Genomic DNA, 20,673 nt, shown 5'->3' with positions numbered 1-20,673 from the left:
GTTGTCAAAAATTAGGAACAGTCAAGATAGTCTTCAATAGATGAATGGATAAATAAACTGTTACATCCATATAATGGAATATTAGTCAGTGTTAAAATAAATGAACTCTCAAGCAATGTAAATAACAAGGATGAACCTTATCTGCATATTTCTAGTACAAAAAGCCAGTCTGAAAAGGCTATACTCTGTAAGATTTCATTTACACAATGTTCGGAAAAAGACAAAACAATAGCATTGGTAAATCACTGTTTGCAAAAGTTTAGTGGACAGGGATGCTGAATAGGTGGAACACAGGAGATCTTTTAGGATGATGAAACTCTTCTGTGTTTTTTCTAGTAGTAGCTACACAACACTATGGATTCGTCAAAACTCATAGAATTTCACAGTCTGAAGACTGACCCCTAACAAGTATATATCTTTTTTAAAGTCATTTAAAAGGGATCTCAGGATGGAATGCATCCGCTGACAAAATAATCTAACTGTATCACAAGTGTGTGAAACAATATCCCTGAAGTTGATGGCAAAAAAGGATGTCCACTGAAGTAATTCTGGAAATGAGTAAGACTGAAAGACTAAAGTCAAAAGAGATAGTACATAAGTACTGTGCTATAATTGATAGTTTTTTCCCCCCTCCACAGGAATACAGAGTAACAATTTTAAAACTACTATAAATATATACTTCACTTTAATAATAATGTAAATAGATGGCAGGTGGTGGGAGACAGGTTTCTCAAGGCTGAAATGGACCATTACAAATAAGCAACAATGAAGACCAGAATGATCCAAGTTATAATGGATTAGAGTTGGAGACATCAGTAAAACTCATGTCTGACTTCATAAAGATACACATAAGATACACACAGAAATACAGAAATGTAGATACTTGTAAATACATGGGCTAGGAAGAAAAATACAATACAATACAATACAATACAATACAATACAATAATGTAAATACATGGGCTAGGAAGAAAAATACAATGAAGGCAAGTCAATGTACATGGGAGCCAAGTAAAAGAGCTCCTCATAACCAAAGGGGGAATATTTCTTTTTTTTTCCTGACAGAGAGAGAAAAAGAGAGAGAGGGAACATAAGCAGGGGGAATGGGAGAGAGAGAAGCAGGCTTCCCGCTGAGCAGGGAGCATGCGGGGCTCGATCCCAAGACCCTGGGATCATGACCTGAGCAGAAGGCAGACGCTTAACTGACTGAGCCACCCAGGCGCCCCAAGGGAACATTTTTTGCTACAAATAAATAATGTGATATTCATACTGTTAAATTATAACTCTTAACTATAAAATAAGTATCTATAAGCCCATACTAATAAAAATAAACTATTAACTAAAGAAATAAAATGGGAAGAATAAGGTGTTTCTCCTTCTGCCTGCTGCTGCCCCTGCTTGTACTCTCTCACTCTCTCTGTCAAATAAATAAATAAAATCTTTAAAAAAGAAAAAAAGGAAAGAATAGTTTCTATAGATAAATCCAAATAACTTGTGTTATATCCAAGGAGCTTGAGCTTAACTTCCTACTCCTTAAGTGTGAGTGATACAGTGACTTCTTTCCAAAGACTAAAGTATGAAAAAGGAGGGAAAATTTACTGCAGAGAAATTTGACAACCACCACCTCAACTGGGTGATCAAAGGTAACACTAAGAGTAAAAAGTCATCATGATAGTATGTACCCTTGAAATGATGTAATGGCAACGGCACTTTACCTCTGTGGTCTTCCTCCTAAAAACCCATACCCCAGTCTGATCAATGTTGATTAAGAAAGTTTATACAAACTTTCTTAAATTTGTAGACTCCTTAGAACTGGCTAGTAATCCTTAGAACTGCCAAGGTCTTCAAAAATAAGTCAAGCTTAAGAAATTGTCACAGCCAAAAGGGGCTAAGGAGACATAACCCAATATAATGTGGTATTCTGGCTGAGATCCTGGAACAGAAAGAGAATATGAAATAAAAGGTAAGGAAATATGAATAAGTGTGGACTTTAGTCAATAATAATGTACAATATGGTGACAGATGGTAACTACATTTATTGTGGTGAGCATAGCATAATATACAAAATTGTCAAATCTCTATGTTGTACATCTAAAACTAGTGTAACAACGTATCCCAACTATACTTCAATAAAAAAAAACACTCAAATATATTTAAAATAGAAAAACACATATGAATGTACAACAAAAATTAATGAATTTCTAAAAAATAATAAGTTACAATCCTGGTTCATTAACTGTGGTAAATATACCATACTAATTAAAGATCTTATTAATAGAGGAACCAGGTATGAGGTATATGAGAATTCTCTATACTATTTAACAAGTTTTATATAAATCTATAGCTCTTTTAAAATTTGTAAAGTATTAATATATTTTAGATATAAGATTAAGCTCTTACTCAATTTATGATTTACAAATATTTTCTCCCATTCTGTACACTGCCTTTTCATTTTGTTGACTGGTTTTTCTTTCTGTGTAGAAGATTCTCAGTTTAATGTAATGCCACTTGCTGATTTTTGCCTTTGTTGCTTGTGCTCTTGGTGTCATATCAAAAAAAAAATCATTGCCAAGACCAATATCGAGGAGTTTCTTCCCTATGTTTTCTTCTACGAGTTTTACAGTATAAGGTCATATATTTAAGTCATACAAAGATTTCATGCAACTCAATAATAAAAAAATAAACAATGTGATTATAAAGTGAATAGAGGAAATGAATAGATATTTTTCAAGAAGATATCCAAATGCCCAGCAGATATACGAAAAGATGCTCAACATTACTAATCATCAGGGAAACGCAGATCAAAACCACAATACCATGTCATACCTGTTAGAATGGCTATCATCAAGAAGACAAAAGATAACAAATGTTGGCAAGAATGTGGAAATAGGGTGTGCCTGGGTGGCTCAGTGGGTTAAAGCCTCTGCCTAAAGCTCAGGTCATGATCCCAGGGTCCTAGGATGGAGCCCAGCATCACATCAGGCTCTCTGCTTGGCAGCGAGCCTACTTCCCTTCCTCTCTCTCTGCCTGCCTCTCTGCCTACTTGTGATCTCTGTCTTTCAAATAAATAAATAAAATCTTAAAAAAGACACATTAAAAAAAAAAGAATGTGGATATAGGAAAACCTCATGCACTTCTGGTGGGAATGCAAATTCGTGTAACCACTAAGGAAGATAGTATGGAGGTTTCTCAAAAAATTTTAAATGGAACTATTGAAGGCTTTCATGCATATGGTTTGGAGGGAACAAGGGCCTAAGTACCAAACCTCAGCCGGTCCCTGTGTTTTAAATGTGTTTCTCGACTATCTCAGTTTCTAACTTAAGTCTAGAACAGCAGCTACTTCATTGGTATTGAGTAGAAGCACCTGAGTCTTGCCCCATGCTTGGATATTGGCCATCCCTCTCAGCAAGAAATATTAGTGCTAACAATGCAGACTACAAAATGAGAAAATCCAAAACAAAAGCACATGTACAGATCTCCCAGGTGTATAAAGTGGGAGGACATTAAATGGATCAGAAACATTACAAACAAAAATTCAAAACCTACATGAATGACATGTTCTGGAGGTTGAAAAGTCAAAGATCAAGGTGCCTGCAGACTGGTATGTTCGGTGAAGGCCACTTTCTGGTTCACAGACATTTCTTTGGTCACTTCCTTTTCTTCTTATGGATTACAGACATGGTGATGGTCATGATCAGAGGAAAAACTCAACTATTTTTCTCTGAATTTGAAGAAATCATCTATCAAGTTCTCTGTTATCTCCTCTAAACATAGTCCATGAATGAATACAACTCTCTACCCCTCAGAAATTGAGAATAGGAATATTATTATTTTTATGAGTAATCCCTCCTTTAATTCTGTAAGGTGATTACCACCAATGACTTAGACTATAATCTATACACAGTTTAAAATCATTCCATATGAGGCAGAAGTACAATAATCACTCTCTGATACTAAGAATGCTCATAGAAGCAATCCTATTTTAAAATAAGGCTTAATGGGGGGAAAAAAAACTACCATTGATGTCAGAATCTTGTTTCTGGTATATATCCAAAAGAAATAAAAACTGAATTATTAAAAAAACAAAACAAAACCAAAAACTGCACTCCCATGTTCACTGCAACATTACTTGCAATAGGCAGGATATGGAAACAACCTAATTATCCATCAACAAATGCATACATCAAGAAGATGCATGATATTGTGATATATATTGTGATACACAGGTATATCACAGGAAAAAGAAGGAAATCCTACCATTTGTAATAACAGAGGTGGATCTTGAGGGCATTATGCTCAGTAAAATAAGTCAAACAGAGCAAGACAAATACTGTACAAAATCACGTACATGAGGAATCTAAAAAATCTGAACTCATAGAAACTGAGATTAGAATGGTGGTTACCAGGTACTGGGGGAATAAGGAGTTGAGAAGACATTGGTCCAAGATTATAAACTTGCAAATAGTAGATGAATCAGTTCTAGAGAGCTAAGGCATAGCAAGCACAGTGATTATAGTCAATAATACTGTATTATTTACTTCAAATTTGCTAATAGATCTAAATGTTCTAATCATAAAAAATAAGTGATATTTACGTGACATGATCGAGGCGTAAGCTAATGCAATGGTGGTAATCACACTGCAATCAACACATCATACACCTTAAATTTACACAATTCTATGTCAGTAAAAAGGTATTAATAAAATGCAGACAATACTGAAACTTTCCATGTAGCTTACATAGGTTTTTTTTTTCCTATATATTTTCATAATTAGTCTTCAGGATTCAAATTCCAACTGAAATATTATTAAAAAGCATTTTAACTTCATTTTTCTATAGTTTAATTTTGGCTATGAAAACAAACCTTTTCAGTATGTGTGTGTATATGTGTGTGCAAACACACACACACACAACACACGCACACACACACACACACACACACAGTCTTTGCACTTTTTTGTTAAGTTGGATGTTCCCAAATTTCCATTAGGTCAGTCATTTTTTGAAGCCAATAGATCTCTTTCACTAATACCTCTTAAAGTGAGAATCACATAGATACATTTGCTCCCTGCCCCGCAACACACACACATAACAGTTCTTCTTCTAATTTACAAACTCTTGATGAATTTCTTTCTTTTTTATAATCAGCATTATTTCAGTAGGAAACAATAGAGTATGGTGTTCTGATCCCATTTCTTTAAATAATGCTGAAAATAGAATTGGAATATTGAGGCTTGAATTTTAATAGACTTATCATTTTGACAACATTATTAATGTGGATTCCAGAACTCCATGCAAACCTTTACATATAAGAGATTCTGTGTGAATAGAAAAAGGTATTACTTCAATTTCAGAGTTTTCAAATTGAACTTAATGTGCGAAGCTTTTACACCTTCCTATCATTGCTGCAACACCATCAATATATAAACCTCTACTTTGTTTCAATATGATTTTATTTTTTACAAAGGGTTCATCTCCCATGTGAATATGCCATCTCCGAAGTTTGTTTTGTTCTTTCTTTCAAATCACTTAATGTTTCTCAGCATTTCTCTTAGGAGAGTCTAAATGAGAGGTAAGAAGAGTTAACTTTTTCAAGGCTGATATACACCAGACTGTGCTTTCTGAGAGGTTTGTGGCTGCCCACAGAGGGACAGATTGGAAATGTAAACCACTCCACAGAAAAGAGATAGAAACAAGTACTAAGATATTTAATTCTGTAAGAATGCTGTCAGTAGTGGAGCAGGGTTGGAAGTCGGTCACAGATCTACAAGGGCAAGGCCTGAACCCATGTTCCTGATCATAGCAGAGAGGCTTGTGCTTTCCTAACTAAAAATACTGTAACAAATCAGCACTGATGGCTAAAGTTCTATCATATCATCAAACTGTGATTACAATACTCACCCACAGTCTAGCTCATGTGATGGTGCTTCTTCTGCTAGGGGGCTAGCGCTTAGATACTGGTATCTAGCGGTCTTATATTCCTGTAGGCTTCTCCAGAGGGCGCTTCCAAGGGAAACTGCAAATCTACTAAGCCTCCTATATCAGAAGTTTCTGTCTATAAACATCATCAAGGTCTGATGTGTATGCTATTGGGTCATTTATCCTCATCTGTTTGACAATCTGGTACAGAAAGCTAGACATCATTAGAGATCAAGAACATACGCAAGGAAGGTTAAGAAAGTAGAGTTCTAGGGATAATGGAGTCCATCAATGAAAGGGATTTGAATTGCAGGTTACTAATTTCTTACTTATCTCTTGTACTGACTGTATCACAAACCAGGGATCAAAGATAACATTCTTTTGTTATTATTAATGATCTTGAAGGGATTTTCCAAGAAAGGAAGAAGCTCTATGAAGGGGAGAGGGAGATTAGAGATACAATTTGCTAACCCACTGGGAGAAATGATCCTCTTCTGATTTCATCCTTCATTTTCTTCTAAAACTAAGTACATTAGTCCAAGACAGGATACTGCTCCAGCGTTACATGTTCTGTGTAAGTAGAAATGAAAATTTAAAAGGCCTAACACACACAGCCTGCATATCTCTCTCACTTGAAAAATAGGTACTACCCAAAGGTACCAAGTAAACCTGGCAGAGTCTCTAGATACACTTTCTTAAGGAGTCTCCCAGTTGTAAGGGTGTAAAATAACTTGCAGATAAAGAAGCAAAATATAATGAGACTGATGTTTGATGTTCCCAACATCAGGATTTTACATAAAATTAAATAATGGGAGGTGAGAATAGATGCTTCCTGCAACTGACAAGAGAACTGTTGGAACTACACTAATGGCTTAACCCCTAAGATGCAGGATATCTAAAGAGAGGACTCAAAACCTCCCAAAAATGGAGACAAAAGAGACTACAAAAACTGTAGCCTCTATGAGATTAAGCTTATACAATGATTGGTCCAACAGAGTGTCCCCTGAAGAGTCACTAGTCAGGGCCTCTGATCTGCAGAAGCATTGCCTGTCCAACTGTGGATACACCCATATAGTTCAAGCACTTGAGATACTGTTCTATTGAACATTGGCCTAGCCAGACACCATCCAAACAAACAACAAAACCCTCTTCAATGACCAGGAAACAGAAGAGTCTAGTTCTAGCATGGGATCTAGTATCATGCTCTATTTTAGTCAGAGTGCAACACACAGGAGGAACTTACTCCAAAATCCTAGAGGTCTGTATTGTGTTCTCTTTGGGATTAAAGAGAGGCTCCATGCAGCATTCCCTTCTACCCTTTAAGTGCAGTTGGAGCTACTCAGTCAAAGCTCTGAAGCCTCAACCCATTGCAGTTCCCTTATTCTAGGCCCCTTCCAAAATTTGCAATTTACACAGTAAATGAATTGAAAGAGCATCTCCAAATACGAAGTATGCTGACTCTGATATTCAAGGAAGTGCACCAACTGTGATTCTTTCTTTTTATGGAGAACTACTGGGTAGAACAATCTCTTTCACTTAAGGAACTATCCTGACATTTCTGAGAACATTCAATGCTCACAGACTTTACTAATGTGACTGCCTCTGCAGTTTTATTTCCCATCCTCTGACTTAGATATTTCTTACTGAGACATCTAGGTACTTGTTCATTTCCTGGTCACCAAATCCCATTGGCATAATGTCATACATGTAATGGACCACAGTGAAGATCTAAAGGATGATTAAGGTCCCTTTATGATTATATTATGACCAAAATCAGGAGCAGTGGTTACTTGGGGCCAAAATAATAAATGTATACTATTGATTTATGTTGACAAAAGCAAACTGTTCCTGGTTATCCTCACTAGTTGGTATGAAACAGCAATTTTTTACTAAGATCATCTTTGTGTAAATCTGCCTTGGGCTGTATTGATTTGAAATAAATATAAGAAACTATAATTGTGATTGGAGTCACCACTGGATCAATAAAATACAGACATTCTATAGGACATATGTGGCTTTTCAACAACCAAACAGACATAAATATAGATGTTTTAAAAATGACCATCTCTGCATCTCTCAAGTATTAAGCCCATTATCCCTACTGAAATCAGGGAACTCAATTCATGGTAGTATGTTTCACCATATTTTTATTTACCCCCTGCAGTGAGTAATCAGTACAAAATATTTCAAGGATTATGGTGCTCCATTCACCAATATATTTTTTAATTCCTTAGTGAAGGGCATGTCTGCCAGACCTTCCCAGATATGTAGTTAGGGAATGACTGAACAAGTTGTATACAAATATGTATACTCCAATATTTCTATTTCACTAATCTCTGGGACTTGGTCCTCTAAAATATATAAAGGAAGCCCTTTCATCTCATGTCACTCAACTGTGGGCAAAATTTGTGTCCAAGCTTCAGTTAACTAACCCAGTACCCAACTTCTCTCCCAATTGCTAGGTCGAACAAATCCCAAATTCCAGGGAGTATATTCACTGATAAATTCAACCTGATACAACTATATGTATTATACTCATTAGTCTTTGTCCAAGACTATTAAAATCTGTCTCCATATGTGTTCCCAAGTTACAATATTGTTGGCAGGAATCTATAATTCCTTTGGTATGCAGGACACATAGGAGTGGGCTTTATAGTTATTCCTGTGAGATACAATGGTATCAAATACTTGCTATTGGCCCAGTAAACAATGAAATTTAAAAAACAAAATAAGGAACAAATAACTTTTTGTTAAATCTGATAACTATTTGACTGTAAAATTGTATTAAATGGAAGTAGGGCTAATATTTTAGAAATAAATAAGAAAAAGGAAATGGCTTACTGAAAAATTAAAGTATATATAAATCCTCATTTTCTTGGGGGGAATGGTGATATTGTAGGCAAATGAAGAACTTAAGAGAAAACATTATTTTTAAATATGAGTGTTAAAAGAATGTAAGGATAACTACAAAAATATACAATCTATAGCATCTAAACCAGCAGAGGAAACAGAGAGTTTAAATAAGGAAAAGATCACTAGATTCACTTAACAGAATTTAGGAAAGATGAAAACAAGTTAAGAGAGAGCATGATAAACAAGAAAAAAAAAATCATGGTAGATATAAGTCCATGTATCTAAGTATAGTCATCCCTTGGAGATATTGTTAGTTCAGTTCCAAACCACCATAATAAAGCTAATATTGCAATAAACAAAGTCAAATGATTTCTTTGGTTTCTCAGAGCATATAAAAGTTACATTTACATTATACTGTTATCTATTAAGTATGCAATAGTATTTTGTCAAAAAAGCTATTGCTAAAAAAATGCTAACCATCATTTGAGCTTTCAAGTCATAATCACAGTTGACATATGACCATAACAAATAAAATAAAGGCATTTGAAATAGTCCAAGAATTTTAAAATGTGGCATACACATGAAGTGAGCAAATGCTGTTGGAAAAACAGTGCTGACAGTTTTATGACACAGGGTTGCCACAAACCTTCAATCTGTAAAAAACACAGTATCTGCAAAGCACAATAAAATGGGGTATGACTATAATAAAGATAAATATAAATGAACTAATACTAGTTATGAAAGAACAAAAATCAGTAGAGTAGAAAATTATTTGGTAATTGAATTAATGAAATCTATTCTTTTGTGACATCTCTACCAGGAGATCTTAAAACAGAGACATGACATTCATTTAAATTATATCAGCTAGGAGGGAGGCTACGTGCAGTTCGTGTCATTGCCATTAGGGTTAAATATAAATAACAAATATAAGTTGCAATGTTCAAAGTTAGGTTTGTCTAGAAAAACATTTTTGGGAGGTAAAAGAAGAAGAGGAGGGGAAAGGAGGAAGAGGAGAACTATTAATTAAAGGCTCATTATGTCCTTCTCAATTAGTGGCAGTCAATATAATTCATAATTAAATTATTAAATTGAAATGCTATTTAATGGCAGTTACTACTAAATTTGAGTGTTGTACTAATTTGATTACAAATCTTAGCAAATAATAATTTCCTGAATCCAGTTAGAGTGTTTGTTTTGTCTTTAAACCATCCACCCATTCTTTATCTTTCATACCTCACCAGTTGTTAAGCCCTGTGGTTGGCTGTCTGTGTTTTAATGTTTATCAACATCTACACATTAGCCTTTTTTACCCATTTATATATGGAGTAAATGGAGTATATGGAGTCATAAAATGTACACTGTTGTGGTTTTTTTTTTTCCTTTCTAGTGCAGAGCTTTGTTCGTAATAGATGCCTTTTTGCTGCTTCTAGAGGTGAGTAATAACAGCAACACTAACATTTGTGGTGGGTGTCCACTAGAAAGCTTCATGTTCTGTAAAAATTGCCTTACTTTTTTGAGCAAGTATCACCATCACAATGATTTACTTACCTTGCCTCTACATGGGATTATACCCTGTGGGAATAAATATGCATTTAAAATCCTAAATAATGGCAGCAAATTTGCCTAGAAATTATGCATGTGGGTTGTATAATGTTTTAGTATGCCTCAAATTCATCATAATAGGTTTGGATAACTTTTCACAATAATTTACTTAGAAAAATACATTCAAATTTTCACATTCTTGGATAATGCGATTTGTGTCAAGAAAAGGATTACTAATTCCCTTAATGATTCATTCTATACTCAACTCCAGAGAATGCAGGAGTCTAGAAGAAGGTATCATTTTGCAATAAATGTCAAAAACATGTTTTATCTAAATAGCTCAACATACAGTACTGACAAAATTTAGTTAGAGATAATTTATACCCTTCAGTGGCCAGAGTAATCTATGGGTCTCTTCTGTCTATAAAATAAACTCAATTTGCTTTACCACATGAAGCACAAATTTAAAGCAATATTTCATAAATCTCTGTCACTGAAGATTAAAGTAATCTTTAATTTACAAATACTGCCATCAGCCTATGAGCTTTATGTTGCTGGGGTTTGAAAATTGAGTTAGACAACATAAAACTGATTTTCAACCTCACCTGCTAGTAAAGGCAAGATATCTAATAAAATAAGAAGAGATAAGCCACTATTAATTGTCCCTAAAGATAACATATGTGCACTAATATGGTTCTAAACTCTCGGTTGTCTGAACAGGATTGTTTTAATAGAGCACTAGGGATAAGGCATTTAAGATGTGTCCACAGTTATCTGTCATAGTAATTCCACATGGCAAATTCCACATAATGTTTACATCTGCTGCATAAAGTCAAGGACTTACATAAGGTCTTTTACACATATTACCAAAAGACTCTCTCATCTAAAATGTTGGTTCAACAGTATATATTAGTTACAAGCCCGGTGTGAAATATAATTAAACAAATATCAAATTTCCAGCAGGCTAGGGTCTAGCTACATCAAAAACTTTCATTTCAAAAACAAATGCAAGAAAATAGTTCAAGATGACAGCATAGGAAGATCCTGAACTCATCTCCTACCACGGACATATCAAATCCACAGATACTCATGAAATAATTTCCTCTAAAATAGACCTAAAAAGTAGTTGAACAGCTCCTTCACAATAAATAGTAAAAGGCCGATATCAAAAGGGGTATGAGCCTTTTGGTATGGTCTCACAAAAAATGGTGGCATGGTCTCACCATGCCAATTCCTGGCATGGTAACTCTAATCAAGGAGGAATCTCACAAATCTGAAGCTTCTCCCTGAAGAATAAGGGGTTGTGTCCCATATCAGGGACCTACCTCAACCTTTAGGACCTATATCAGAGAGATCAGTCCCCAAAGTGTCTGGCTTTGAAAACCAATGGGGATCACAACCAGGAAACCCAAAAGGCTGTAAGAAACTGAGACACTTCTCTTGAAGGTCTTATATACAAATGCACTTGCCCCAAGGACCAGCACAAAACCACAGCTTTAAAGTATCTAGATTCTGGGGCACCTGGGTGGCTCAGGTGGTTAAACGACTGCCTTTGGCCTAGGTCATGATCCTGGGGCCCTGGGATCGAGCTCCGCATCAGGCTCTCTGCTCAGCGGGGAGCCTGTTTCCTCTTCTCTCTCTCTGCCTGCCTCTCTGACTACTTGTGATCTCTGTCTGTCAAATAAATAAATAAAATCTTTAAAAAAATAAAAAATAAAAAAATAAAGTATCTAGATTCTGGGACGCCTGGGTGGCTCAGTTGGTTAAACGACTGCCTTTGGCCTAGGTCATGATCCTGGAGTCCTGCGATCAAGTCCCACATCAGGCTCCCTGCTCAGAAGGGAGTCTGCTTCTCACTCTAACCCCTCCCTTCTCATGCTCTCTCTCTTTCAAATAAATAAATTAAATATTTGAGAGAAAAAAAAAAGCACCTAGATTCTATGTGGAGATTCATTTGCTAACTTCAAAGTACCTGTGGAGGGGAAAGAGCAGGGATTTGTTGAGATATTGTAGAGATGGATGTGGGGGTGAGAATCATTTCTGCATTCTTGCCCTACCTTGATGGTGCTGGCGGGAACATACTGGCCCCGTCTGAGCTCTACACTGACACATTAAAGCTGGCAGGCACACCTCAGGCCTATACTCTTCCACTACTTTGCTAAAACCAGCAGCCATATGCAGTGCACACAGGAGATGCTCCTTAATCACCTGGCTTTGTTGGACAGAAGGACTTGAATTCCTGGGTCCCCTAGGACTGTAACAATTACAGACAGTTATTGGTAGTCAATCTCCAACAGGGCAATGCACAAACAACAGAATAAAACACATCCTGTTTTTTCAGAGGAAAAGAAAGGCCCATTTACTTTCCCTAGATCTTCAGCCTGAGGGTCACACTTCACATCTGCCACACATCTAGAGAAACTCTCATGGAATACAGAGAGGGAGACATTATCTTTGTACTCTCTTAGTCCCACTGTAGCTCACTAGTACCTCCCAGAAAGGAGCTTATACTCTATTTCAAAGCTCTAATTATTGCTATATCACCCAGTGGTACCTCCAGATAACACCTGTGTTATGATGTGGTCCCAAAGGAACATATATATATTTGCATACTTTAAAAGCTGCTGCTTGAGGGTCTGCTTTCCAATCAGCCTAAAACTAGGAACTGACTGAGAACCTCCTTTTGTAACACTGACAGATCTCAGCACACTATCAACAACTGGGACCTGTCCAGAATAAATCGGAATGCCTAGATAATCACAAAGGTTTGAGTGACAACCAAGAACTACAGAAAAGGTGAAAGATAAGGCTCATCTCCGACACAAGGCCACTCCTTCAAGACTAGGAGAGAAAGCTATTTTGCCCAATATATAGAAACACACAGAGTCAAGCAAAATGAGAAAACCCAGGAATATGTCCCAAACAAAAGAACAAGATAAAACCTCAGAAAAAAAAAAAACTCAAAGAAACAGAGGTAAGTAACTTACCTGATAAAGAGTTCAAAGTAATTGTTATGAAGATGCTTATGGAACTTGGGAGAAGAATGGATGAACATAGTGGGAACTTCAATGAAGAGCTGAAAAATCTAAGTAAGTACCAAGCAGAAGTTACAGACCTTAAAAGTACAGTAACTTAACTGAATTGGAAAAAAGGGGGAGGAGGGTTCAACAGCAGACTAGATAAAGTAGAAAAAAGGATCAGTGACCTAGAATACAAGGCAGTGAACCTTACCCAAATAGAGTAGCAAAAAGAAAAAAGAATTAAATTTGTAAAGGTAGTTTAAGGGACTTATGGGATGACATGAAGCAGAATAATACTTGCATTATAGGAGTCATGCAAAGAGAACAGAGAGAAAAGGAGAAAAGAAACTTATTTAAAAAAATACTGCCTGAAAACTTCTCTAATTTGGGGAAGGAAACAGATATCCAGATCCAAGAATCTCAGGGAGTTCCAAATAAAATGAACCTAAGAGTGAGCCACACCATGACACATTAGAATTAAAATGTCAAAAGTTAAAAACAAAGAGAATTTTTAAAGTAACAAAAGAAAAACAATGTGTTACCTATGAGAAAACACCTTAAGACAATGAAGAGAGTTTTTAGAAGAAACTTTGCAGGCCAGAAGGGAGTGGAATGATATATTCAAAGTGCTGAAAGAAAACAAAAAACAAAAAACCAAACTTCCAACCAAGAATACTATACCTAGCAAGTTATCATTCAGAATTGAAAGAGAAATAGAATTCTCCAGACAAGCAAAAACTAAAGCAGCTCATCACCTCTAAACTAGCCTTACAAGAAATATTAAAGGACCTTCTTTAGGCTGAAAAGAAAAGGCATTAATTAATAATAAACATATTAAAGTGGAGATCTCACTGGTCAAGAAAGTAAAGGTAGTAGACAATAACTTATAAGGCTAGGATAAAGGTTAAAAGTCAAAAGTAGAAACAACTGTAACTACAACACTCAGTTAAAAAGCATCCAAAATTTTTTTAAAAATGTAAAATGTGACATCAAAAACATTAACAGAGGGAGCAGGGAGTAAAAATGCTGAGTTTAGAATGTGTTCAAACTTAAGTTGCTATCAACTTAAAAAAGACTGTTTTATTCATATATATACATGTGAGCTTCATTATATTCACATGGCAAAAACCTATAATAACTAAACAAAAGATAGTAAGAAAGTAATCTAAGCAGAACACTAAAGAAAGCCATCATACCACAAAGGGACAGAGTAAGAAAATAAGGAACACAGAACTGCAAAACAGCCAGAAAACAATTAACAAATGGTAACAAGTACACAACTATTAACAATTATTTTAAATGTAAAAGAACTGATTTCTCTAATCAAAAGATACAGAATGGCTTAATGGATTAAACAACAACAATAAGATTCATCTATGTAATGCCCAGAAGACACTAATTTCAGACATAAGGACACATAGAAACTAAAAATGAAGGAATAGAGAAAGATATTCCATACAAATGGAAACCAAAGGAATGCTGGGGTGGCTAAACATACATCATACAAAACAGACTCTGAAACAAAGACTGTGATAAGAGACCAAAAAAAAGCATTAATAATGATAAGAGTATCAATCCAACAAAAGCTTGTATTTATAAATATTTATGCACCTAAAAGAGAAGCACCTGAAATATAAAGCAAACATTAAGAGACATAAACAGAGAAATTGAAAGCAATACAGTAATATTAGGGGACTTTAATATACCACTTACATCAAAGGCTAGAGTATCCATACAGAAAATCAATATGGAAATATCAAATTAAATGACACATAAGGCCAGATGAACTTGATAGGTATATACAAAACACTTCCTCTAAAAGCAGTAGAATAAACACTTCTCTCAAGTGCACATGGAACATTATTCAGGACAGATCATATAGTAGGCCACTAAGTTAAGTTTCAATAAATTTAAGAAGAATGAAATAAAGCATCTTTTCTGACCACAATGGCATGAAACTAGAAATCAATTATAAGAAATACAGGAAAAATTAAAATTATGTAGAGATTAAACTGCATGCTACTGAACAACCAATGGGTCAATAAAAAATTAAAGGGGAGATCAAAAAATACTCTGAGATAAATGAAAATGGAAATACAACTTACCAAAATCTATGAGATGTAGCAAAAGCAGTGCTAATACAGAAGTCCATAGCAATATAGGCTTATCTCAGGGGCAAGAAACATCTCAATAAGCAATCTAAAGGACAATCAAAAGAACAAATGAAGTCCAAAATTTTTAGAAGGAAAAAAGTAATAAATATCAGAGCAGAAATAAATGAAAATGAGGCCAAAAAGACAATAGAAAAATCAGTGAAACTAAGAACTGCTTCTTTGAAAATTTAAGCAAAATCGACAAACTTTCATGTACACTCACCACAAAAAAAGAAAGAGAACTTTGGGACACCTGGGTGGCTCAGTTGGTTGAGCAGCTGCCTTCGGCTCAGGTCATGATCCCAGCGTCCTGGGATCGAGTCCCACATCGGGGACTCCTTGCTTGGCGGGGAGCCTGCTTCTCCCTCTGCCTCTGCCTGCCATTCTGTCTGCCTGTGCTTGCTCTCTCTCCCTCTCTCTCTGACAAATAAATAAATAAATTAATTAAATAAAATAAAAAAATTTAAAAAAATAAAAAAAGAAAGAGAACTTTAATAAATAAAATCAGAAATGGAAGACAAGTTACAACTAATACTACAGAAATACAAGGGATTAGGGGTCCCTGAGTGGTGCAGTCTGTTGAAAGTCCGACTCTTGATTTTGGCTCAAGTCATGATCTCAGGGTGGTAGGATCAAGCCTTGCATCAGGCTCCACATTCAGTGCAGAGTCTGCTTGGGACTCTCTCCCTCTCCCTCTGCCCCTCCCCTCCATGCATGCTCAATCTCTCTAAAATAAAAAAAATAAAATAAATCTTAAAAACAAGAAATACAAAGTATTATAAGATTAATATGAACAGTTATACCAACAAATTGGAAAACCTAGAAGAAATGGACAAATTCCTAAAACATAAAGTCTTCCAAGACTTAATTATGAAGAAGTAGAAAATCTGAATAAACTGATTATTATTAAGGAGATTGAATCAGTAATCAAAGCCTCCCAACAAAAAATGAAACTCCCAGACCAGACAGTGTTACTGGTGATTTCTACTAAGGATTTAAAGATGACTTAATATACTTACTTTCTCCAAATCTCCCAGAAAATGAGAGGAGAGAATACTTCTAAACTCATTTTATGAGGTCAACATTACCCTAATACAAAAACCAGACAAGAACATCACAGAAGAAAAAAAAATATATAGGCCAATACCCCTTGTGAACATAGATGCAAATATCCCCAACAAAATATTAACAAACCAATTTAATCATACATTAAAGTAACATACAATGATAGTAAATGGGAATTTACTATAGTGATATAAAGATGAATTAACTTCTGTTAATCTGTCTACTGATTTACCACATTAATAAATGAAGGATAAAAATCATATGTTCATCTCAATAGATGCAGAAAAAGAATTTGATAAAGTTAACAACATTTATGATTTAAAACTCTCAACAAAGTGGGTAAATGTACCTCAACAGAATAAAGGCAATATATGACAAGCACACAGCTAACATCATACTCAAAGGTGAAAAGCTGAAACATTTTACTCTGAGAAAAAGGAAAAAGACAAGGATACCCACTCTTGCTACTTTTATTCAACAAAGTACTATAAGTATTAGCCAGGGCAATTAGGCAAGAAAAATAAATAGAAGGCATCCAAATTTATAAACTGTTTGTGGACAACATGATTTTATATGTAAAAAAGCCTCAAGACTGTGCCAAAAACCTGTTTGAATGAAGAAACAAATAAGGTAAAACTACAGAGTATAAGATCAACATGCAAAAATCTGTTGCATTTCTATACACTAGCAACACACTATCACAATGAGAAATTAAAAAAACAATTCTGTTTACAAATGCATCAAAAGGAATAAAATACCTTGGAATAAATTTAACCATAAAGTTGAAAGACCTATATACACTGAAAACTGTAAGATGCTGATGAAAGAAATAAATGGAAATATATTCTGTGCTCATTGACTGGAAGAATTAATATTGCTAAAATATCCATATTACCCAAAATGATATTCAGGTTAAATGCAATTTCTATCAAAATCCCAATGACATTTTTTTTTACAGAAATACGACAACCATAAAATTTGTATGGAGCCAAAGAGATCTCAAATAGCCAAAGCAATTCTGAGTAAGAACAAAAGCTGAAAGCAGCATGCTCCTTCATTTCAAACTATTATAAACCTATAGTAATCAAAACAATATGGTATTGGCATATTGGTATCAAAACAATATGGCAGACACACACACACACACAAAAGACACACAGATCTATGGGACAGAATAGAGAGCCTAGAGCCTAGAGGTAAATCCATATATGGCCAATTAACTTACAACATGGTAGCCAAGAATATATAATGGGGAAAGGGCAGTTTCTTTAATAATCAGTATTTAAAAAAAAAAACAAAAAACCAGTATTTAAAAAAAAAAAACAACAGTATCTTAAAAATTGGGCAGCCACATGCAAAAGAATAAAACTAGATTAACATCTTAGACCACACACAAAAATTAACTCAAAATGGATCACAACTTGAATTTAAGACCTGAAACTGAAAGAATCCTAAAAGAAAACATAAGCAGTAAGTTTCTTGACATCAATATTGGCAATTTTTTAATAATCTGACTCCAAAATTAAAGGCAACTAAAGCAAAAATGAACAAATGGGACTACATCAAACTAAAACTTTCTACATAACAAAGTAAGCCATCACTAAAGTTAAAAAGCAACCTACTTGAATGGGAGAAAATATTTGCAAATCATGTATCTGATAAAGGGTTAATATCCAAAATATATAAAGAACTCATACAACTCAACACCAAAACAATCTTTTTTTTAAATGGCCAGAGGATCTGAATAGACATTTTTCCAAAGAAACCATACAGATGACAACAAAAAATCTCAGTTTCACTAATTATTACCAGAGAAATACAAATTAAAGCACAATGAGTTTATATCCCACACCTACTAAAATGTCTATCATTAAGAAGAGAAGATATAACAAGTGTTTGTGAGGATGTGGAGAAAGGGGAAACTTCATGCGCTATGGGTGGGAATGTAAATTGGTGCAGTCACTATGAAAAACAGTATGGATTACTTCAAAAAATTAAAAATAGCACTACCATATGATCCAGCAATTCTACTTCTGGATATTTATCCAAAGAAATTGAAAACACTAATTCAAAAAGATTGGCACTCCTATTTTCATTGAAACATTATTTACAATATACAAGATATGGAAACAATGTAAGTATCCATAAATGGATGAATGGATAAAGATGTGAGATGTGTGTGTGTGTGTGTATCATATATATGTATAATGGAAAATAAAGATGTGATATATAGGTGTGTGTGCGTGTGTGTATGTGTGTATGTATATATAATAGAAAACAACTCAGCCATAAAAAAAGATGGAGTCCTGTCATTTGCTACCACATGGGTAGAACCTGAGGGTACATGAGGTTATGCAAAGTGTAATAAGTCGGACAGAAAAAGATAAACATGATTTCACTCATATGTGGAATTTAAGACACAAAACAGATGAGTAAAGTGAAAAAAGAGAGAGAGAGAAGCAAACCAGGAAACTGACTCTTAAGTAAAGAAAACAAACTGATTACCAGAGTGGAGGGGAGGGTGGGTTAAATAGATGATGGGGATTAAGGAGTGCACATGTGATGAGCACTGGATGTCATATGGAAGTAGTGAATCACTATATTGGACATGAAACTAATATTACAATGTGTGTTAACTAACTGGAATTTAAATAAAAACTATTTTAAAAATGGCTGTACCATTTTTTATTCCCACTAGCAAAGAATTAGAGGTTCTTTTGTTACACATATTCACCAGCATTTGGTGTTGTCTTAGATTTCATTCATTTTAATAGGTATATCATAGAATCTTACTGCTGTTTTAATTTGCAATTCCCCGATGAAATATGAAGTTGAGCACCTCTTTTTTTAAAGATTTTATTCATTTATTTGAGAGACAGAGTGAGCAAGACAGAGAGTTAAGGATCAGGGGCAGAGGGACAGGGAGAAGCAGACTCCCCTGCCAAGCAGGGAGCCTGATGTGGGCTCATGGGATCATGACCTGAGCTGAAGGCAGATGCTTAACCAACTGAGCCACCCAGGGATCCCTTGAGCATCTCTTTATAAGCTTATTTGCCATCTGTATATCTTCTTTGCTGAGGTGTTTGTTCAAGTGGTTTGCCAGTTTTTATTTTGGGTTGTTCGTTTTCTTAATATTGAGTTTTTAAGTGTTTCTGATATACTTTGGAGACAACTCCTTTATTGCATATGAGTATTGTGAAGATTTTCTCCATATCTGTGGCTTATATTCTCATTTTCTTAAAAGGGTCTTTCACAGAGGAGAAGATTTTAATTTTAATGAACTCCAACTTACCATTTTTTTCTTTCTTGACTTTGGTTTGTATATAAAAAGGCATTACTAAACCCAAGGTCACTTTCTTTGTATTTTCTTTAAGTGTTATAGTTTGCATTGTATATCTAGGTTTATGATTAATTTTTAGTAAACTTTTGTGAAAGTCTAAGATTCTGCTGTTCTTGTTTACATGAGAATGTCCAGTAGTTCCAGCACCACTGACTAAAGACTAACCTTTCTCCATCAAATTTTTGTCATGAATTGTCTTAGTTTATTGTCTTAGTTCCTCTGTCAAAAATAAGTTCACTAATTTCTGTGGCTCTCCATTCTGTTTCATTATTCTATTTGTTCTTCCACTAGTACCATACAACCTCATTGACAATGGCTCTACAGTAAGTTTTGAAGTTAGGTAGTGTCAGTCTCTGACTTAATTCTTCTTCAATATTGTCTGGCTATTCTAGGTTTTTACATTTGTATACTAACTTTCAAATCAATTTGTCAATATCCATAAAATAATTTGCTGGGGTCTTAATTGGGATTGTATTGAATCTATACATAAAGTTAGGAAGAACTGACAACAGTACTGAATTTTCTACCTATGAACATAGAGTATCTTTACATTTCCTTAGATCTTTGATTTTCTATGTCAGAGTTTTCTAGTTTTTCTCTTATAAATCTGGTATGAATTTTGTTAGATTTATATCTAAGTATTTCATTTTTGAATTACAATTAGTGTTTATTTTTCATTTCCATATAAACAATTTTTTCTTTTTAATTTCAAATACAGTTTGTTCATTGCTGATATATAGGAAAGCAAATGACTTTTTTATATTAACCTTGTGTCCTGCAA

At 34.7% G+C, this 20,673-nt stretch overlaps 1 protein-coding gene across 2 annotated transcripts in view; it reads right to left on the bottom strand.

The window, feature by feature from the left end:
- The window catches only part of LOC125081381 (translation initiation factor IF-2-like), a 146,681-nt gene that overhangs the window by 115,633 nt on the left and 10,375 nt on the right, over positions 1–20,673 (bottom strand). For both annotated transcript variants that reach the window (XM_047695982.1, XM_047695981.1), the window contains exon 2: positions 15,440–15,533. The gene's annotated coding sequence lies outside the window, so the exon portion shown is untranslated. The remainder of the gene's footprint in view (positions 1–15,439; positions 15,534–20,673) is intronic.

Source organism: Lutra lutra, chromosome 11 (assembly GCF_902655055.1).
Source record: "Lutra lutra chromosome 11, mLutLut1.2, whole genome shotgun sequence".
Classification (NCBI taxonomy): domain Eukaryota; kingdom Metazoa; phylum Chordata; class Mammalia; order Carnivora; family Mustelidae; genus Lutra; species Lutra lutra.
Note: the sequence above shows the minus strand (reverse complement) of the source record. Positions and strands in the feature narration are given on the sequence as shown.